Raw genomic sequence first — 20,780 nt, 5'->3', positions numbered from 1 at the left:
TAAAAAGCAAGATTTTTTTTTTTAAGGAAACATTTAAATTTTTATTCTTGATCCTCTGTGACTTGCCCAGAGTTTCGTCTGAGATGGAAACGGCATGCCTGTGCCCACAAAGGACTTGACCTGCAGCTCGGGCGGGGGCGGGGGTCGCGGTCAGCAGGCGCCGAGGTTCCCACTGTCCACCTTCACAAAGACTCACATGCTCTTCCCCGAAGGGGGCGCTTCCTCAGGTGCTCCAAGAGGCCCAGGGCCAGCAGCCGAGGCATGGGGCAAGGCCTGCCGTCCCTGCTGTTCTAACCGTGCGTGGTCCGGGGTGACCGTGGAAGAGCTGGGCCTCTTCCCTCAGGCCTGCGTCCAGGGCACGTCCGTGGTTCCGTTGTTTCTCGTACTGTCTCATCTGCCGGGATGCTGACGGAGCTCCGATGTCCTCGGAAGGACATTGGCCCCTTTTCAGGAAGGCCCATGGAGTCTCTCCAGAAGCACCAGCTTTGTCTTCAGGTTGACGTCAAGGGGAGGCAGTGCGTTCAGGTTCAGACTCACCCCGGTGGTGCCTGCGATGCCGGCCAGGACCCGGTGTGTGTCCCTGTAGAGGGCCAGGTGCGCAGGGGCGGCCTCCACGAGGAGGTGCTTGTAAGCCCGCATATGCCCCTACCCGGGCCGCACATCCTCCCTCTTCTCCTACCTCCAGGCACCGTTGAGCTCCAAAAACCGAGACACGCCTGTCTGTGCGGCAGCGACGTCGATGTGCAGAACGACATCTGTCCTGGGGGACACCAACTCATGCAGTTTCCTCATGGCCACACCGCCAGGATAGTTGAAGTGGGACACGTACAGGGCTGTGGTCGAGTGTGTGGCATTCACCACGAGGTGTCCTATCACGAGGAGGGACCCCACTTTATACAGCCAAGACTTCTTACAATTGTTCAGCAGGCAGGCGCAGCCCCTGGCGGCCACGATGTTGAGCACGGGGAAGGTGTAGATGACGAACCTCAGCTCCTTGTGCGGGAGCAGTGAGTACAGGGCCACGAGCCCAACGAGGGCGGCAGCAGCACCAGGGCCCTCCTGTCCACGGCGCGCAGGGTCACGAAGAGCAGGCTGCAGCCCAGGCCACGGGGCAGGGCCGAGTAGAAATACCACAGCAGCGGGGAGGTTCCCCAGTTGGAACTCTTGTTCAGGATGGTGTTGTACCAAAGCACCTTTCCCTCCGGCCACACAAGACATCGCCAAAAATAGGAGTCCACGGCGACTGTCAGTCCTAAGCAGAGGGCCCCGGCCGGCAGGGCGCAGCGCAGGGCCTTTGCCACGGAGAGCCTCCGGGTGCAGAGCGGTGTCGGCAGCACCAGGCCCAGGAACAGGCTCAGCTCGGCCTTGAGCACGAGGATGGCGAAGGCCGAGAGCCGGTGAAGCGGGCCTACTGCAGCTGCAGCCAGGCCGTGAAGGCAAGCAGCACCACGGGCAAGGCCAGCACGTTGGGGAGCGTCCGCGTGCAGTAGAACATCAGGTGGAACTGCGTGGCTGTCACCCAGCAGAACATGGCCCCAAACTGCCGCCTCACTTCTTTTGGTAAACTCCAGAGTCTGAAGATGACGCTGAGTCCAAGGACAGCCCTGACTGCTTGCTGAGAATAAAACTTGGATGCTTCTAGCAGGGACAGCACATAGACCGCAGCGCTGGAAGCACCGCCAGGGCCAGTGGCCTGCGGAACGTCCTGGGGACCACTCCAGGGAACTCGAGATAGATAGGCCTTCCCCTCCAACAGATATATAATTCCATGCTGTTATTCTGAAGCAAAAGGACATAAATAAAAATTAAAAATACATGAAAATGTGCAAATGGTACATACAAATTGTTAGTAGAAACCTGCAAATAATTCTTAAAGTATGTTGTGAGGACATTTGGCATTGCTACACAGGGTTTTCCTAACAGTCACTGATAATTGGATTTTCCTCAATCCCCATGTCCAATTGCACTGCAATATGTGGTTTCCTGCCAATTCACTGGCCAAAGATTATCTTTCTGCAAACTTACGGAATGAAAGCAGTAACCTAGAGCACCCAGGGCCAATGAACTGGAACCATGGACTCCTCACTAACAAGGATGAATTATTATCACATCTTTCCTGGTGATTAGATTATTCCTTATTGTTGTGTTTTATAGCTTTCTAGTTAGTCATCTCAAACAATTTATTCACAATAATAGTGTTTTTTATTATTGCTGTTTTATAGTTCCTATAACAGTAAAATTTATCCTCAACTCTATTATTACAATATTCAACTACTAATGGAATTCTTGTTTTTATTTGGTTGTGTTTTAAAGCCATAACAATAAAATTTACTCCCAAAAATATTACCACAAGTTTTATGTCCTTTAAACTACTTGATAGCATGCCTACAAACACATGTGGTTCTTTAAGCCCACATGAGAGACCTGCCAAAACATAGACATTGATCTGGGAAAGACGTGGGAATTGGTTACTATTATGGTGAGAGCCATGTTCTTTGATAGAGTAAGTAATAAGATAGAAGGAACTTCAAGACTACTGATTCAGAGAAAGGTTACATTCTAATTAGCAGATATGTTTGTTTAAAAAATCAACTTCATTTTTCTTACATGCCAAACCCTGGATGTTTCCACCATCTTCATCCTCCAAAATAATGTGCTCTCAAAATGAAGTCCCTGATTTCTCATGGCTGGTAGCCATATGAGTTGGAAAGAGGCTCTATGAAATATTATTAACAAAGGCCAGGGTCATTTTGAAAGTAAACAACTTGAAGGACCTAAAAATTGAAAGGTATGCAGCCAAACCAGCTCACCATCTCTCCTGTTCCTCAGTTTTTCTCACTGACCCTGACCCCACAGTCATCACAATGAAACTCCTCACTTGCCATGTACCTTTTATTCCTGGTGATGTGACTTTTATAATTGAGTCAAAGGGCTAGAACATGAATTATAGGCCACCCAGTGGAACAAAATATCAGTAGGACTCAAGAAAGAGGTGTGTCAGTCAGGCAAATATTAGGGTGTGTTTAAGGGATTGGTCTCAGATGGATAATAGGTTGACTTATGGTTGCAAGTAGCGAGGCAGGCAGATTGGGTGGAAAGATAAATACTGTAAGATATCACTTATATATGAAATCTAAACAAAAAGCCAAACTCATAGAAACAGAGAGAAGGATGGTTACCAGAGAAAGGGAGGTGAGAGAAATGGGGAGATGTTGGTCAAAGGGTACAAACTTCAGTCAGAAGATGAATAAATTCTGGGGTTCTCATATACAGCATGGTCATTACAGTTAATAATACTGTATAATATACTTGAAAGTTGCTAAGAGAGTAAATCTTACATGCTCTCATCACACACACAAAAAGAAACAGTAATTATGTGACATGATGAAGGTGTTAGCTAATGCTATGGTGGTCATCAGTTTGAAATACAGAAGTGTGCCAAGTCAACATGTTGTACATCTTAAACTTAAGTAATGTTATATGTCCATTATATCTCAGTAAAGTTATAAATATAGGTGCACATATATTGAAATATACATAGATGTCGGTATATATAAAAGAAAGGCAACACAATTAGAACAGGCTTTCTTCTCTTCTCTGGATTTTCCCCCAGGTTCATTGTCCTACACCTTTTCATTTTTATTGACTATATTTAGCAAAATCTTTATTAAAGATTATTACATTCATTGTCCGAATCTCAGTGCAATACTTGATGGGCCATGTACAGAGCACTGGGTTAAAAATCAGAAGCCTTGGATTCTAATTTTTGTTCCCTTATTTATCAGCCATGTGATTGGGGCAAACCTCACCTGTCTTCCTTCATAAACAGTTGTAACTGTCTGCCCTCCCACTCAGAGTTGTGGAACATATTAAATGAAAATAATGTATGTGAAAGCCCTGTATAGATTGTAAAAACTGTCAAAAATATATGGTGTAATTATCGTTGACGCTAATAACAAGGATCTGTAACCAGATTATAGTTCTACACAAGATTCTTCCAGTATGATAACCATACTATATAGAAAAGAAAAACCGAACTCCCAAACAGTAAAATGTAGAATTGTTTTCTCCTTTATCATAAAATTTCTTGACATGAAGTTCTCTAGAGAATTTTTCTAAAGGTAGGGCAAAGCATGGAGGGGCTTCTCAGCTTTACATACATTTAAAAAAAAAAACAGATTTTTGAAAATGAGCATCTGTTGAAAAGGAACTGTATCTTAGTTACTAAAATCAACTTATATAATCTATATAATCCTAGCTTGCTGTTTATGGCCTAAGAACATTTTCTAGCATAGAAATTTTTAATATAAAATATCCCTAATTTAACGTAATTCCTATATTTGTATTCCCATGAATTTCACTATATGACTTTTAATATAAAATATCCCTAATTTAATGTAATTCCTATATTTGTATTCCCATGAATTTCACTATATGTCTAAAATAAAAAGATAGAAGTAAGACTCCTACTTTATTTCATATATTGACATTCATTTTTACAGAAAAGTAGTACTAAAATTACTATGGGGTTTAATAAACCCAAATACATTCAAAAAAGTTCAGCTCCCCACTTGTATACCGAGACCACCAAATTTCACAAGACTCATACTTGTTATTTCCATAGATGGAAATAATGTCAGCAAAGGGAGGGTGCATATCGCTTACCCTAACTTTCCTATGTCCTGTTTGCTTCTATCAGCATTTCCTTAACCCCCAGAAGGATGCCATGTTGCTCTGAAGAGAAGTCTTTTAAAAGTTAAAGCAAATTACAGAGTTATCACGAAAGTTTGTAGAGTGATTACTACATCCCAGATACTGTGCTTTAATGCATAAACAACTTTCATGTAGTACTGATGTGGGAAACAAAGGCAAAAGAAAACATTAAATTTCCCTACTGCTTACAGCCCATCCACAAGTCCTTGAAACAGGCGGAGTGACCTTCCTCTAGGAACTCAGTTGCCTCAATGTCAACACGGCTACAGGCAAAAGGCCATCTTAGCTTAACATTACCCCGACCCCCCAGGATCCTGTGAGTCTACTTTATACATACAAAAATTCCTTTGGAAACTTCCTTTATCTCTATCTCCCCCACCAAGATATATGGCCCACTGATAAACATTTGGAGTCTCATAACTGAGTTTTTATTAATCAATAATAAATGACCTTTTCCTAACAATAGCTAGCCCCCCTCAGGGTCCTGGAAACCTTGTTTCTGGATTTTCTTGTAGGCTTGTGCTGTCCCTAACCCCCTCCCAACTTGAAAGTATATAATCAGACACCTGTCACAACCCTAGTGCAGCTCTTTCTGCCCATGGGTCTTGTCCTCGTGCTTTAATAAAACCACCTTCTTGAACCAGAGATGTCGCAAGAATTCTTTATTGATTGCCCTGAACCCCAACATCTACATCAGTAGGATCAATTATTGACCCCAATTACAGAAAAAGAAACTGAGCCACAGAGGTCTGCATTGACCATGCTATCTAAAACTTACAATTAAAACTCAGAATGTGGGGGCACCTGGGTGGCTTAGTCGGTTGACCGTCAAGACTCTCGGTTTCAGCTCAAGTCTTGATCTCAGGGTCGTGAGATTGAATCCTGCACGCGGCACTGTGCTTAGTGGGGAGTCTTCTTGAAGATTCTCTCCCTCTGCCCCTTCCCCACTTATACATGCACTCTCTCTCTCTAAAATAAATCTTAAAAAAACATCAGAATGTGCACTGGGGACCAGCATCATCAGAAAGGCAGAATCTCCATCCCAGACTCTCCATTTTAGTAAGACTCCCCAAATGAGTCACATTTTGTTACCTTTGTATTCATTTGTTTTTTGTGGGTCCTATTTGCTTCTATTAACATTTCTTTAATACCCTAGAGGAATGCAATGTCACTACTCCAATTGCTTTTCTCTCCATCTGGAGTGTTCTCCACAAACCACCCACCACTAATCAAGATTTCCCTCATTGTCTTAGCAGCCCCTCGAGGCAAATCACCAAGTCTCTCTGAGCCTTTGTTCCCCCTTCTAGAAAACCAGGACAAAAATACCTCTCTTAGGGGGTTACTAGAAGGGTTAAAATTAAATCAAAGGACGCTTGTAAATTGCATAGCACAGTAGTTCATTAACTTGGTTTCATTTTAGAATCATCTGGAGGATTTTCCCTGGCACCTCCCTTCGCAGACCAATTACATTCGAATTTCTGATAATGGGGCCTGGGCAGCAGCATTTTTACATTCCCACAGGTGATTCTAATGGGTAGTCAGGCTTGAGAATCTGTGGCACCCATTGCCTTGTACATAGTTGATGCGAAATAAAATTTAGACTTGATTATTTATTTATTTATTTTTAATTTAATTTAATTTTTTTTTTGAGAGACAGAGAGTGGGAGCAGGTGGGGAGGGGCAGAGGGAGAGGGAGAAAGAGAATCAAGCCGGGTGCAGAACCTGACACAGGGCTCGATCTCAGGGCCCCAAGATCACAACCTGAGCCAAAATCAAGAGTGGGATGCTTAACTGACTGAGCCACCCAGGCATTTTTTCCATCCAGGCCCTTGTCAAAGAGCAAATCTCTCTGACCTAACCATGCTGATTTCCTCCCTATCTTACCACAGCAGGTTCTATCTTCCATCTCTTCTGGGCTTTCTGAAGTCCTAGCCCTGAAACCATACCTTTTCTCGGAAATCTTTTTTTGGTGACTCCAGCCCCAATCTCCCTCTTTTCTCAAATCCAGGGACAACCTGAAGTCTCGACTGTAAAATCTGCTTACTTGCCCCCTTATAGTTTGCAACTATTACATGTGTATCAAATTGTGTGTCTCACAGGCCCCAGCTCAATGCTAAGGACACTCTAAACTAGACACTGAAAAAGGATAATTTTTTTTTTAACATAAAAACAAAACTTTCATTTAAAATGAATGCAAGTCAGGGCGCCTGGGTGGCTCATTCGTTAAGCATCTGCCTTCAGCTCAGGTCATGATCCCAGGGTCCTGGGATCGAGCCCCGAGTTGGGCTCCCTGCTTAGCAGGAAGCCTGCTTCTCCCTCTCCCACTCCCCCTGCTTATGTTCCTGCTTTTGCTGTCTCTGTCAAATAAATAAATAAAATCTTTAAAAAAATAAATAAATAAAATGAATGCAGGTCAAAGATTTTATTTACTGCATGAATTAATGAGAGAGTCAATAAGAAGTTAGAACCTGTTCAAAGGAAAAGTCCGAGAAACACAGATATATCAGCAGCAGGAATGCTGAAGTGAATTTACAAAAGATGCAAAATTAGTCACTTCTTTTCACTAAACACTATTCAATGATATTTCTATGGGCAAGAATCATTTGGATTGTTATTTATTTTTCACGATGTACAGAACTATAAAATATATCAAAACAATGAAAAACAGATAATCACAAACAGTGCCCTAGACAGTGTCTAGTTTTACCATTGTAGATGCCCCATAATCTTAGTGGTCCGTTACATAGCTTTTCACAAATTTTCCTGACAACACTCAGGATTTTTAGGGTCTATTCTTTTTGGGGGCAGTTAGAACAGTTAGTTGAAGATCAGGAAAAAAGCTTCACTTAATTAGGAATTTGTGTGAGATTAATTCAGCTCATGGTATCTTCAAATAACTGCAACCAAGGTAAAGCCGAAATCCAAACTTTACCTGGAATAATCCAGACTTTTGAGATGTCTGTACAAATTTTACTACTAATAAGGAGGTCAAACTTCCAATATTGCTTGGAAAGTTGTTATCATAAGCTGGCCAAACTAGGAAGGAAAGGCAATTTTTAAAATTGATAATGACAAAAAAAATTATGACCTGTTGGTCGTTGAAAATATATATGGATTTTAACACCGACTTGGCTGTCTAAACCCATTTAGTTAACTTTATTCATTCCGAAATGTATGTTATTAGTCTAATGTTAGTCACTGATCATTTTTAATGAATGTACAAGTATTTGGGTGTATTTCCTTAGGACATATCAAAGTAGAATGAATAGGTCTACAATTACTTTACGGAAAGTTGAACTAAATTATAAATTACAAGACTCCTGCCATAGTCTCCTAATTCACCTCCCTGCAGCCACTCATTCTCTCCTCTGATCTGTTCTCTACTCTGATTCCAGAAAAAGCTTTTCAAATCCCAAATTTTTCTATGTCTTTCCCTGACTTCACATTGCTTTAAGGATTAAGACAATTACTTGTCATTTCCTAGAACCAAGTGGTTTGACCCTTTCTGATGACCCTACCCTGGTTTAGATAACCATCACTGTCCCCTTCATACCCCAACCCATTCATTTCTCAGGGAGGTCTTCCCTGGCCCCCTCCCACTCCTAATTGGGCTATGTCTTCCTATTATATGCTCTCCTATTAGCACTAATCAAGAGTCCTTTATAGCACTAATTAAGGCCACCATTTCATACTTACTGATGTGATGTTTTGGTTATTGTCCATCTCTGCCATTAGACTTATCCATGAAGGCAGGGGATGTATTTCCATTGTCTAGCATGGGACCAGGTCCAGAAAGGGCACTCAATAATTAACGAATTAATAACTGTATAAACAATCACTGGTTATATACAAACGTAGCAGTTTCTTCTTGGCCCCTATGGCTTATCTATTTATTTTGCTTCTGTGTTTTGTTTGAGTTTTTCTTGTTTTGCTTTGCTTTGTTGCTGGTTTTATAAGATTACATCATAGAAAAGGGAAGGAGGAGGCATGAACTGAGCAGGTACCAGGACACTCGCAGAGTATTTTCACATGATTTCATTTGACCCTCATAATCTATGTAGTAGTTATTATTTTTCCAAGTTTATAGAGATGAAACTGAGGCTTAGTGATATTATACAAGTGATACCACTTGAAAATGCTGGAGCTGAGTTCGAACTCAGATTTGCCCTTTATCATTGGACTTGGCATCAAAGACCTTGTTTGGTCAGCAGGCTGGGAAGTCATCTTCTGCACCATCTTAACAAAGCTTTGGGCCTCAGTCTCCTCCTCTACAAAATAAAAGCTAGAAGCCAACGTTAATGTGCATTTCTTTAATCACTATTACTGTTAGGAAGTTTCCACACGATGATCTGCTGTTCTCTGTGGTAGAGCTGCCAGGCTCCCTTGCCAATTATGATGTGGGGTAGATGACAAAAATGGCCACAGATCTGCCCCTTCGTCGATTCCGCACACTTTGGCAATGGCTTCCCACATGGACTCTGGGACCAACCATGTCATTGTTTTGGCTCATTGAACAGTAGCCAGTGTGATTCAGGCGGACACATGTAAAGCACTTGTGCATTGGGGTTTGCCCTCTGGCTGCACTTGGAACCCATCTGCCACACATGAACAAACCTCGATGAGACTTTCAGATGATGAGAGCAGGTGCCCCATTGCGTCAAGCCGACAGCTGGCCAACCCTTAGAGGACAGACCACCTAACTGACCCCAGATGCCTGAGTAAGCCAGCAGAGACCAGCAGAAGGAGCAGTGAATCAGTCCCAGTTACCAACCCATGGACTCAGGCGCTAAATAAATGGTTATCATTTTAAGCCTCCATGTTTTGGGTTCTGACTATATATATATATATATATATATATATATATATATACATATATAAAATTTCTTTATTTTTAACAGTAAGTTTGTATTATATGTTGGTCTTATAATTTTCCCATTCTAAGAGAAATGTGTCATATTTCTTAGATTTATTCTATTAAATGATATAAAATTTATAACTTAACAGACACATATCTCTTCTTCATAGGTGGGAGAAATAGACTCTATTTTCTTCTGATTGTAATACAATTTAACCCACAATTCATTTGGAACTTAATGAAATTTTAGGGATGAGGCATGGATTTAAATTATTTTCCTCCACATTAATATTCAATTGTGACATCATCATTTAATAACTCCTTTCTCAATTGCTGTATTGCTTCTTGATCTTCAAGTATTAATTTCAGATCATGTATTAGTTATATTCCTTGGAATTGCTATGGCATTCTACGAACTAACTTTTCATTTTATGATTTAATACCATAATTTTATTACAATTTTACTATTCATCAATGTAAAATATATTAGTAATATGCAACTTATAAAAGTTGTTTATTTATAATAGTGTAATTAATGAAGGCCCTTTATGTACCGCAGAGTGCTGTGTCTTTCTCTCTGTTAATTTCCATGGCCTTTTATCTTCCTTCTGGCTCCTCCACAATTCTGCTTCTTTTGTAGTTATTTGTGTCATTCTCACCATTCTCCATCTGACTGGAAACTCCTTGAGAGTGGGAACCCCCTTGGCTCAGGGTTTTCCAAGAGAGGATATCCAGAACCTATTTGTGAGAGTGATGTGACGTTTCATATCCCAGCAGACATTCATTCTTAATGCAGTCTTCCAGAACCTGTGAGTGTTCCTCACTCATAAAGTTCCGAAATCTGTACAAAGCTTGTCTTGTTGCCTTGCCTGGTATTACCTAAACAGAATATCTGCAAGCTAGAAAGGGAAACTCTTGGATAGCTCAAAAAACAGGCATGTGAATTTAATTGATCAGGGTGTCAGTGGAAATAGGTTCTAATTATTAGTATAGTAATTAAGTGCAAGACCAGGGGATAGACTTTAGGTCAATGTCAGCCTACTGGACAATACTCTATATGCTAGGCCCAGGGCCTACAAAGATGACTCGGGTATGGTCCCCGCTTTCAAAGCCAAGATAATACTGACCCAAGGCTAGTTTAATGACATGATTTTGCAAATCTCATGTTAACTATTTGAAAGAAAAATTCTCTGTAAGAATTTAATGTCAAGATTGTCATTTAAAAATCAAGTTCCAACGTCTGTTTTCTTCTCCCACTCACAAATCTGTTTTTCAAGTAGGATCTATTTGTTGTTTAAACTTTTTCCTCCTCCTTATCCTTGGTGGTGGGAGGTTCCCACTAGGTTGTGAGGAATGCACTGAGAAGTAGAATGTCAAGGCCAGGAGCACATCTGGACCTGCCAACATCACATCCCAGCTCTGCTCCAGCTCTAATGATCCCCATAAACACTCCACTCCCATGGCCTCGCCCCAGACTTTTCCCTCACCTTGGCATGCACCACCTCTCAAATCCTGTCCAACCCAATCTTCATGGAGCATGTGTCAACAAGGCTCTTGCCAGCTCCCTTAACATCTTCACCCCCTACTAAACCCACCTGAAAATCTTCTACTCACTCTGGACCATTTACACCATCCATCTCTTTTGCTTCTCTACCCTGGCATCTGAAAGTGATGGGAGAAATCTCACAACTGCCATATTGCTGATGCTTATTCAGCCAATATTTGTTGAGCATCTGCTATGCATTAAAAATAGTAGAAGAAACTATACTAGACTCAGAAAAGAATACAACAGTGAATAAGAGAGAGCTTCCTCCTTCTCGGAGCAGGGAAGCTCAACAACTACACCATAGTGTGGTAAATAATTATCATATGGAAATTCAGACTACCATGGAAGCCCACAGGAAGGCACCTAACCTAGAGACTTAAGGGGTCAGGGAAGGCTATGTCACTTAAAATTCATGGTCTTCAACTCCAGTGGGGCCCTTGGCACCACTCAACAATTATTTTATGGTTGTCTAGTCAACCACAATTCCCCAAAAGGAGTAGCTAAACCTTCAGGGCTCTCCTCAAGACTCCCAGTCCACTCTTGTCTTACTCATCTCTCAGCAGACGAGACAGCCCTTGACTGCACTGAGGAAGTCCAATCCATGTTTACAAATCCATTTCCTCTCCCCTTCTCCTCCTGATTCTGCAGAAAAGGTGCCCTTTTTGGATCCTATCTCTCCACCATTCCCCCCAATTCTAGGACCAGGACCTTGACAAATTGGTTTATTTCCTCCCTCACTTATATTCTTTTATGTTCAAGTTCTTCCTCTTAATTACTCAAACACAGCTAATAAACATATACAAATCTCTATTACACAAAAAGTAAATTATAAATAAATAAAAATATTATGGAACCCAAATGCTCTCAGGTTTCATCAGCTTCCAGATTGAACTCAAATTGTACCGGGTTAAAAAAAAAAAGTAGTTTACAAAAGTTTTCCTGCAACTTGCCAAGTATTCTAACCCCAACCTCCACCCACCTCTGTCTCCAGTATATGTGAGATCCCCAAAAGGAAGGGGGATCTTACATATATTCATGAAAAAGCTGTGTTGGTTGCTGCTGCCTTGCCAGAGACCTACCTCTCCTAGCCCACTCCCTGCCCCTGTGTCGAGGTTCTATCATCCATTGCTGGAGAGTTATTGGCACTGTTGTCTCCAGCTCAGCAGCCTCTGAAGATTCCAGCCGAATCTGCAATATATCTAATTGCTGGCCTCACCTCTGCTGAGCTAGGGCTCCATGCTGGGGTGTAGAGTCCTGCTGACCACCCTGCCTGCCAATGTTTTCAGTGAGGACACTAGCATCAGTACATTGCATGGTGCCTGGACAACTACGTATGCAGACAGAAGAGAAGGTTATGGCTCCCAAACCTCTGCCCTAATGTTTTTTAAGAAGCTTAATGGCAAGTGTGTCCCAACAGACCTGAAGCTTTGTACAACTCCAGAGGGTTCCTTGCACACTATTTTCTATGTGAATGACAAACTCAGAACATAACTCCTTAGAGTTCTCTCGACAACAGTCCTATCAAATATTCCAGTCTCTTCTCCACCCTCTCTAGTCAAACACCATTTGGGAGACATATTGATATACGTCTGAATCCCCATTGTGGATACAGCTCAAGATTTCCCAGGAGGACCCTAAGTCTCCTGTAAATCAGTGGGTGTCAATAAATACCTGGGTGGGAGAAGGATGTCATGATTCAATATAATAGCTGTAGGGAATGAACAAGTTTTCCTTGACCCTGTTGGGGTTCCTGGCTGGATCTGAATATTAAACTGACACAAAGAAAGGTTAACAAAAGAAAACCATACAAATTTCTTGCATACAAGTTTTATGTGACATGGGAGCCTTCATAAGGAAATGAGGACCTGAGGAAACAGTTGGACCTGAGTACTTTTATGCTTGGATTGAAGAGTAGGCAGTCATGTAGAAATATGATATTTCAGAGAGTTTGAAGGAAGTGCAATAAACTGGGGGAAATTACTAAGACCTGTTTGTTAGGATTCTTCTTGGTATCTCTTTGTCTTTGCAGATAAGGGTGTTTTCTCCCTCCAGGTATTGAGAGGGCACCTCTCATATGAGGGTCTTATGACCTCTTGCAGGGGAGACCAGTGGGGGTAAGGTCAGAGTGACCTTCCTGCTTCTGCTGTTTTCTCAAACTCCTTTAGCCTAAAATATTCAATATTCCAAGGAGCCATAATTTAGAAGTAGCATTTCCAAAATTCCATCATAGTCTTATACAAATCATGGAATAGCCATGACATTGCTACAAAAAATAAAACATCACTCCTCAACCTTGCACCCAGTTCTGGCTCCTGCTCTTTTCTTTCCTTCACAGCCAAGCTCTGGAAAGGATCAGTTTAATCTTTACTTCCTCACTGTACATGCATTTTTTCAATTTAACATTATCTTCTTTTTAAACATAATTATATATTCACTTGGTTCAAATTTCAAAAAGTACAAAAAGCTATCCCTGGCTACCAAATATCCCTCCCTAGAGGCAACCAGTTTCCTGTATATCCTATCAGAGATATTTTATTAAACACTAGCAAAAACATATCTATTTCCACTTTTTTAAAAATAGCAATTGCATCCTGTATCTACACACTGTTCCTTTTTTTTTGCTTAACACTATATTTTAGGGATAATTTCAAATCAACAAATAAGAGTGTCCTCATTCTTTTTTGGAGGGTGCTACAGAATATTATATTGAAGAGTTATAGCCCAATATCCTTTAATTACTAGACTGTGGGTTGTTTTCAATTTTTCATGACTTCAAGTAGAACAGGATTTTTTTTTAAATGCAAGTTTCCACTGAGGCACCAAGATGTTACATTTTGTTAAAAAACAAAATCCAATGGAATAAATTTTAAAGATCTTATTGGCTTTATTTAATGACTCATGAATCATGCAGCCTCTAATCTAGCAGATAGAAAGAAGCTCCAAAAAGCTGTACAAAATGAAGGACTTTTATAGGCAGAAAGGAACAGGAATAAGGAAGTTACACTAGACAAAAGTAGGTTGGTTATCACAAGGTTACTTTCCTTTAGGGGATAGCAAGGGTCTATCAGGAAGATTACCTAACTAGTGCTGACCGGGCAATTCCTGACTGACTGGTTTAAGATTCCCTTTGTGGGAGAGCCAAAACTGTTATTAAGTAAAGTTTTGGTTTGGTAACATGGGGCTTAACATAAGCAACTCTATGTTGGGCCTATTATCTAGTGTTTCACAATCCCAAAGTGAGGTAAAAGATCATATAATTTCTAAAGGAGGTGAAAAATCAGGTTTGTAACTCTTAAGCTTCTCACCCACAGAAAGGTTGTAAAGAGGTTGGGGTTTGGAGATTAGCAAGTATTTTGGAGACAGTAGTCTTGGGTTGTGAATCCTAATTCCCTATGGGGGAGCACTGGGGATCCTTACTCTTCACATCCTGACAAAGAAAGATGCTTCAAGATGGTTTCCCAGAGAGTTTAATAACATGGCCATACAGTCCATCTAGAAAACCTAAAGGTAAGAGTTGTGTGGCTAGTTGCTTAGAAGATAAACAAAGAGACAGCTACAGGGGAACCTGCTCTCCTAAAGTTGGTCAAAGAATGTGTTTCCTCAGGGCAAGGACAGCGTGGAACGTCTGCGGTTTTGTTCAACAGGAACACCTGGAAGCAAAAGTCACAGCCAAACTGAAGCCAGAGTGCTAAGAGCTGAGGAAAGTATAAAAGACCCATTGCAATAGAGATGGATCTACCTTTATGGAGGGTAAGTCAGGTGAGAGATTCCCTGATAATGAGGGAGACAGACACAGGTCTCCAAGAATCCATGAAAGATCTCAAGGAAGTGCTGAGTTTAAAAAAAAAAAAAAATCCACCACAGCCAGAAATTGGTGTTGTTCAATTGAGGCTTTTCTGCTTCCTCACTCTTTGCTCTCCCCACTCTCTCCACCTCGCAGGGGTCTGAAAGCAGATTAGAAAGACAAGACGAAGGGCAAAAGCACAGGGCAGGTAAGAGAAAGCCAGTGATGCCCCCTCTTCTACTGCTGGTGTCAAGCTGGACAAGAGAAAGGGGAAACTTAAATGAAATTTTAAGGATTTATTATTAATTTGGACTAAACTTTTGAATTGCTGACTGTAAGACCTTTTTATTAACTGAAAGTGATCACAGAAGTCATAGGCTTATACCAATTTTCACTGAGGGATTGAGTTCCACAGACAAATTTAAAGTGACAGCGGGTGACTGCCACTTCCTGTAGGGATGTAAAAAGTCACGAGAAACTGTTGCTTTCATTCTAGCAGCAAAAGCACTCCAGAGAAGTTACTAAATCATAGCTGCGGGCATTCTTTCCTTCATCTGTCAGAGAGATAAGAACACAAAGATATCTAAATGAACTACATTCCCCCGAAAGTGACCAGCCCTTCTTAGGAGAAAAGAGACCCAGGGCCACCTTCATCCCTGGCAGAGTGGAAAATCTGATACTGATAGGGGGAAGGAAAAAACAGGCAAAATCTCAATGAACTTTTAATGACCTACAAGGGGTATTCTGAGACCAATTTCTAATGTGTGTGGGGTTCTTCCCCATATATCCAACAATTTTCTGCACACTATCTGGGTGTCCTACAATTCAACTCAATTCTCATACTCTCTACCTGGAGATTGAATCAGATTCCACAGGTTAAGGGCTCAATCCTAAAAGACTGCCTTCTCTGCCACTTCAAATGCCAGTTGCAATGACCACCTGTGCTTCTGACTGATAGGCTATAGATTGGAGACCTTGTTACCAGTGGGACAGTCTGTACTGTGGGAATGGAGGTCCCAATCCTTGGATTCCCATGAGAAGATTTACGTGAGGATCCATGCTCAGACAAAAGATAGCCAGAAGGAAAGTAGAAGCACAAAGCAGTTTATTAAAGCAAAAGTACACTCTCAAGGTGGGGGAGGGGCCCAAGGTGGGGAGAGGCAGGTTTCATGAGATGGAACCAGCCCTAGGTTGTTTAGGGATTGGATAACTGCTGCAGCTTTCTTGGCTGGGAAGAGCTGTGACGCGCAGTGGGGTGTTCTCTAAAAGAGGCTGCTTCCAGTCATTTGGAGAACTCCTCCCACAGGTTGGGGGGGGCAGTTTTTGACCCTGCAAGGTTTGTACCTGAACAATTCTGGCAGCCTTTCTCCATGGGGGCGGTGGGGCTATACCCACAAGGCAAATGTATTATAATAAGTCTAGAGGTTACCCTGGGGCAGAGGAGGAAGAGGAGAGTGCATGCTCTACACCTGCACCTGTGGCTCTTGATCTGTCTTGAAAGCTGCAATGTCAGGATGTTGTACTCCCAGGCTTTTAATGTGTAACCTTGTTATCAATTTCCTTGCCTTCAGCTCTTGTCTCTATCATTCCCCTTCCAGGACTTGGGACTCTGCCTCTGGGTGTTCCTTCCACTGTTCCTGTCTAGCTTCTACCTAACAGTCTCAATAACTCCCTCCTTGGGTTCAGCTAATTTGCTAGAGTGGCTCATAGAACTCAGAGGAACATTTTACTTACTAGATTACCGTAAGGGTACAAAAGGATATAGCTCAAGGACAACCAGATGGAAGCAATGCCTAGGGTAAGGTGTGGGGAAGGGCACAGAGCTTGCATGCCCTCTCCAGATGTGCCACCTTTCCTTATCTTCATGCGTTTACCAGCCCAGAAGTTCTCTGAACACTGTCCTTTTGGGTTTTTGTGGAGGCTTCATTACATAGGCATGGTTGATTAAGTCAATGGCAATTGATGATGGTTTTAAACTCCAGCCTCTCTCCCATCCCCAGAAATCAGGGGGTGGGACTGAGAGTCCTAACCTTCTCTTCATGGTTGGCTCCCCTGGCCACCAGCCCCCTTCTTTAGGTGCTTTCCAAAAGTTACCTCATTAACATAAACCCAATTGTGGTAGAAAGGGGCTTGCTATGAATAACAAGACACCCATTTCACCTTTCTGGATCTGAAGCAATTTCTGGAATTAAGGACAAGAGACCAAATGTAACAAAAGGTGCTCCCATTGCTCTTATCTCAGGAAATCCCGAGTTTGTGGGATCTATAAACCAGGAACTGGTTTTGTGGGCAAGGACCAGATATATTTCTTATAAATCACAGTATCACACAGTCACATGTATAGTGGCATAGTGGATTTGAACCCCATGGTTCCCCAGTCACAGAGCAAGTATGTATTCAGCAGCTTTTTCCCACAGTCCTTCACTAAGTTCGTGGGGCTAGTACTCAGAAGACTTGAGGCCTGGCAGGAGAATTGAGAGAAATCACCTCTGAGTATCTGCAAGGAGGAATGAGGAGCAGCAGAAATGGTATGTTGATATATACATCATACATATATAATTTTTGATTGTCTAAAACAAAAATAATAGCAATGTATTCTTGGACTTATAGCATTGTATAGGTAAAATTTATAACCACAAGAACACAAAGGATTGAGGGAGGGGATAAGCTTCTTTATACCATTGTGGGATTCTTTCCATTGTGTTATATAATTAAATATTGTTTGAAGATACACTATGTTAAGTTAAAGATGCATGTTTTAATATCTAGAGCAAACACTAAAAAAAAGTACAGCTAAAAAGTCAATGGTGGAGATACGTATAAGTAAAAAATCATATTCAATTCACCCAACAGAAGTCATCAAAAAATGAACGGTGAAACAAAGAGTAAATGGAACTATCAGAACAAATAGCAGTATGATATACTCAGATCCAACCATACCAATAATTATATTAATTTTAAATTAACTAAACACTCCCACTGAAAAACAAAGATTGTCAGACTGGGTTAAAAATACAAGACATAACTCTATGCTATTTGCAAGAAACCCACTTTAATAACTTTAAAAAAAAATTTCCTTAAGCAATCTCTACACCTAACGTGGGGCTCAAACTCACAATCCAGAGATCAACAGTTGCATCTGAGCCAGCTAGATGCCATGCAAGAAACCCACTTTAAATACAAAGACACAGATAGGTGAAAAGTAAATGTGTGCCATAAGATGAAACATGCAAACACCAACTCTATGATGGGTTGTGTGGCTATAATAATAACAGACAAATTAAATTTCAAGATCAAGGGTACTACCAGGGTTTAAGAGGGACATTACTTAATGATTTTAAAAAGGTGAGTCATCAAGGAAACATAATAATCCTCTAAATATTCATGCTCCTAATAAAAGCATTTCAAAATACATGGACAAAATCCAAGAGAATGAAAAGCAAAATGTGTAAATCTATCTTTTAAAAAAAAGGTAGAAATAGGTAATTTTAACATCCTCTCTCAGTAATTGATGAAATAAAGAGACAAAATCAGTAATAATATAGAAAGTCTGAAAACTGCCATCAGTCCCAAAACTAATTGATATTTTAGAACAATACCCAATAATTTCAATACTGAAGAGATATTCTTTTCAAATGCACATGGAGCATTCACCAAGGTAGACATACAGAGTATGCTCTCTGACCACTATAATATTAAATTAGAAATTGATCATAATAAGACATCTAGAAAATCTTCAAATATTTGGAAAGTTGGCTACACACATCTAAATAACCCATGAGTCAAAGAAGAAATCACAGGGGAAATTAGAAAATACTTTTAAATGAATGGTAATGAAAATACCACACATTAAAATTTGTTAGGTACATTAAAGCAATCTTAGAAGGCAATTTATTACATTAAATGCCTTTATTAGAAAATAAAAATAATATAAAAAATTGATCATCTAGGTTTCCTCTTAAGGAACTAGCAAAAAAAGAGAAAATTAAACCCAAAATAAGTACAATAAAGGTAATACATAAGAGCAGAAATTAATGATATAAAAAAGACAAAATTGAGAAAATCGATGAAATCAAAAGTTGTCATTAAAAAATAACATTGATAAACCCCTAGCGAGATTGATCAAACACCACACACACACACACACACACACACACACACACACACACACAGAGACAGAGAGAAAGAACAATAAATTGAATGAAAGAGGCAGGTTTTTTTTTTTTAACTAATCTACATTCAAATGATAATTAAGGGGTATTATAAGCAATCTATGCCAATTGTCAAAAAATGCAAAGTGTACTGAACTGTCAAGAACTGTAAAGATATCACTATATTTGCAAGCTAATGAGCTAGACTGACAGTTTTGTGTACGCTGGCAGAAGACACAAGACTCCTAGATCAGAGACAAAGGAGAATATTACTCACAGCAAGTCTCATGGGCTTCATGTTTGAACAGGTTCTCCCTTGATCCTTAAGTTCCAGCAGGTCACACAGTAGTTCTAGAGGATGCTGCACACGCAGTTGGTTTGTGTCATAGCTGAGGAATCCTGAGGTTGAAAAACTCCAATCTTTGAAAAGGAACTGCAAGCAAACCTGCCTGACATTTGCCCTAGAGGAAGACATTATCTTTATTATACTGGACAACCAACAAACCTACCCTCTATTCCAGACAGAGAAACCATTTCTATCTTCCAAGGTGATTTGCCATACAAATATCTTCAAAAGACAGTCTGAGACAAATGCTGTCAGTGCTTTAGCTCACAAAACATACAGAAATTTGACAAATCCATGGGAAATTATCTCCGAACACCAACTAGATGAACTTGGAAAAATTCAACTTACAAAAACTGATGTAAAAAGACATGCAATATTAAATAACTCTATATCTAATAAATAGAAGTTACAATCAAAATGTTCCCACAAAGAAATTCCAGGTTTTATCAGTTTTTCTATTTAAGATTTTAAGAAGGAGACTCAGAAAATAGAAGTGAACACTTACCATTTTTATGATGCTAACATAACCTCAACAACAATATTTGACAAAAATATTTTTTAAAGTTACAGACCAATATCCCACATGAACATAGATTTGAATAAACTTAAGAAAATATTAGCAGATTCAATCCAGCAATACATAAAAAGCATGCCAAAGTGGATTTTATTCCAGGAATATAAAGTTAGTTTATTATTTGAAAAATCAGTGATTGACACTAACAGAAAAAAGACTAAAAAACACAATTATCTTAATAAATACAAAAAGCATTTGACAAAATTCAATGCCTATTCATAATAGAAATCCTCAACAAGGAATGAAGTGAACTTTTTCAGTGTGGTAAAGGTGATATATAGAAAACCTATAGGTAATATTATATATCATAAAACCACAAACAACTTTTTTCTCTGATCCAGAACAAGGCAAGGATGTATACTGTTACCACTTCTATTAAACATTGTACTGAAGTCTAGTCTACAGCAATAAAAAAAACAAAAGAAATAAAAAGAATAAATATTGAAGAGGAAAAAGTAAAACTCTCACTATTTACAGGCATGATTTGCAATTACAACACTCTTTGAAATTTGCCAAAAACTACTAGAACTAGAGTTAGCATGATACACAATTTGCAAATCCATCATATTTCTACATTCTAGCCATAAACAATTGGAAAATGACATTAAGTTTAAAATGTTATTTATAATAGCATCTAAAAAATCAAATATCTGAAAATTAAGCTAATGAAAGGTATGCAAGACTACACATTGTAAATTACAAAAGATTGCTGAGAGAAATTAAAACACAAACGGGGAGAAACATATGATATTCATAATTTTTTATGAAGTTTTTTATTTTACTTCCAGTATAGTTAACATACAGTGTTATA

The 20,780-nt window shown here is 40.1% G+C and overlaps 1 pseudogene; it reads right to left on the bottom strand.

Annotated features, from left to right (window-relative positions):
• Window positions 1–207: 207 nt before the first annotated feature.
• Window positions 208–19,408, bottom strand: LOC110592167 (annotated as a pseudogene).
• Window positions 19,409–20,780: the final 1,372 nt, after the last annotated feature.

The sequence above is a fragment of the Neomonachus schauinslandi genome, chromosome 3 (assembly GCF_002201575.2).
Source record: "Neomonachus schauinslandi chromosome 3, ASM220157v2, whole genome shotgun sequence".
NCBI lineage: Eukaryota > Metazoa > Chordata > Mammalia > Carnivora > Phocidae > Neomonachus > Neomonachus schauinslandi.
This window is presented reverse-complemented; position numbering and strand designations above follow the sequence as displayed.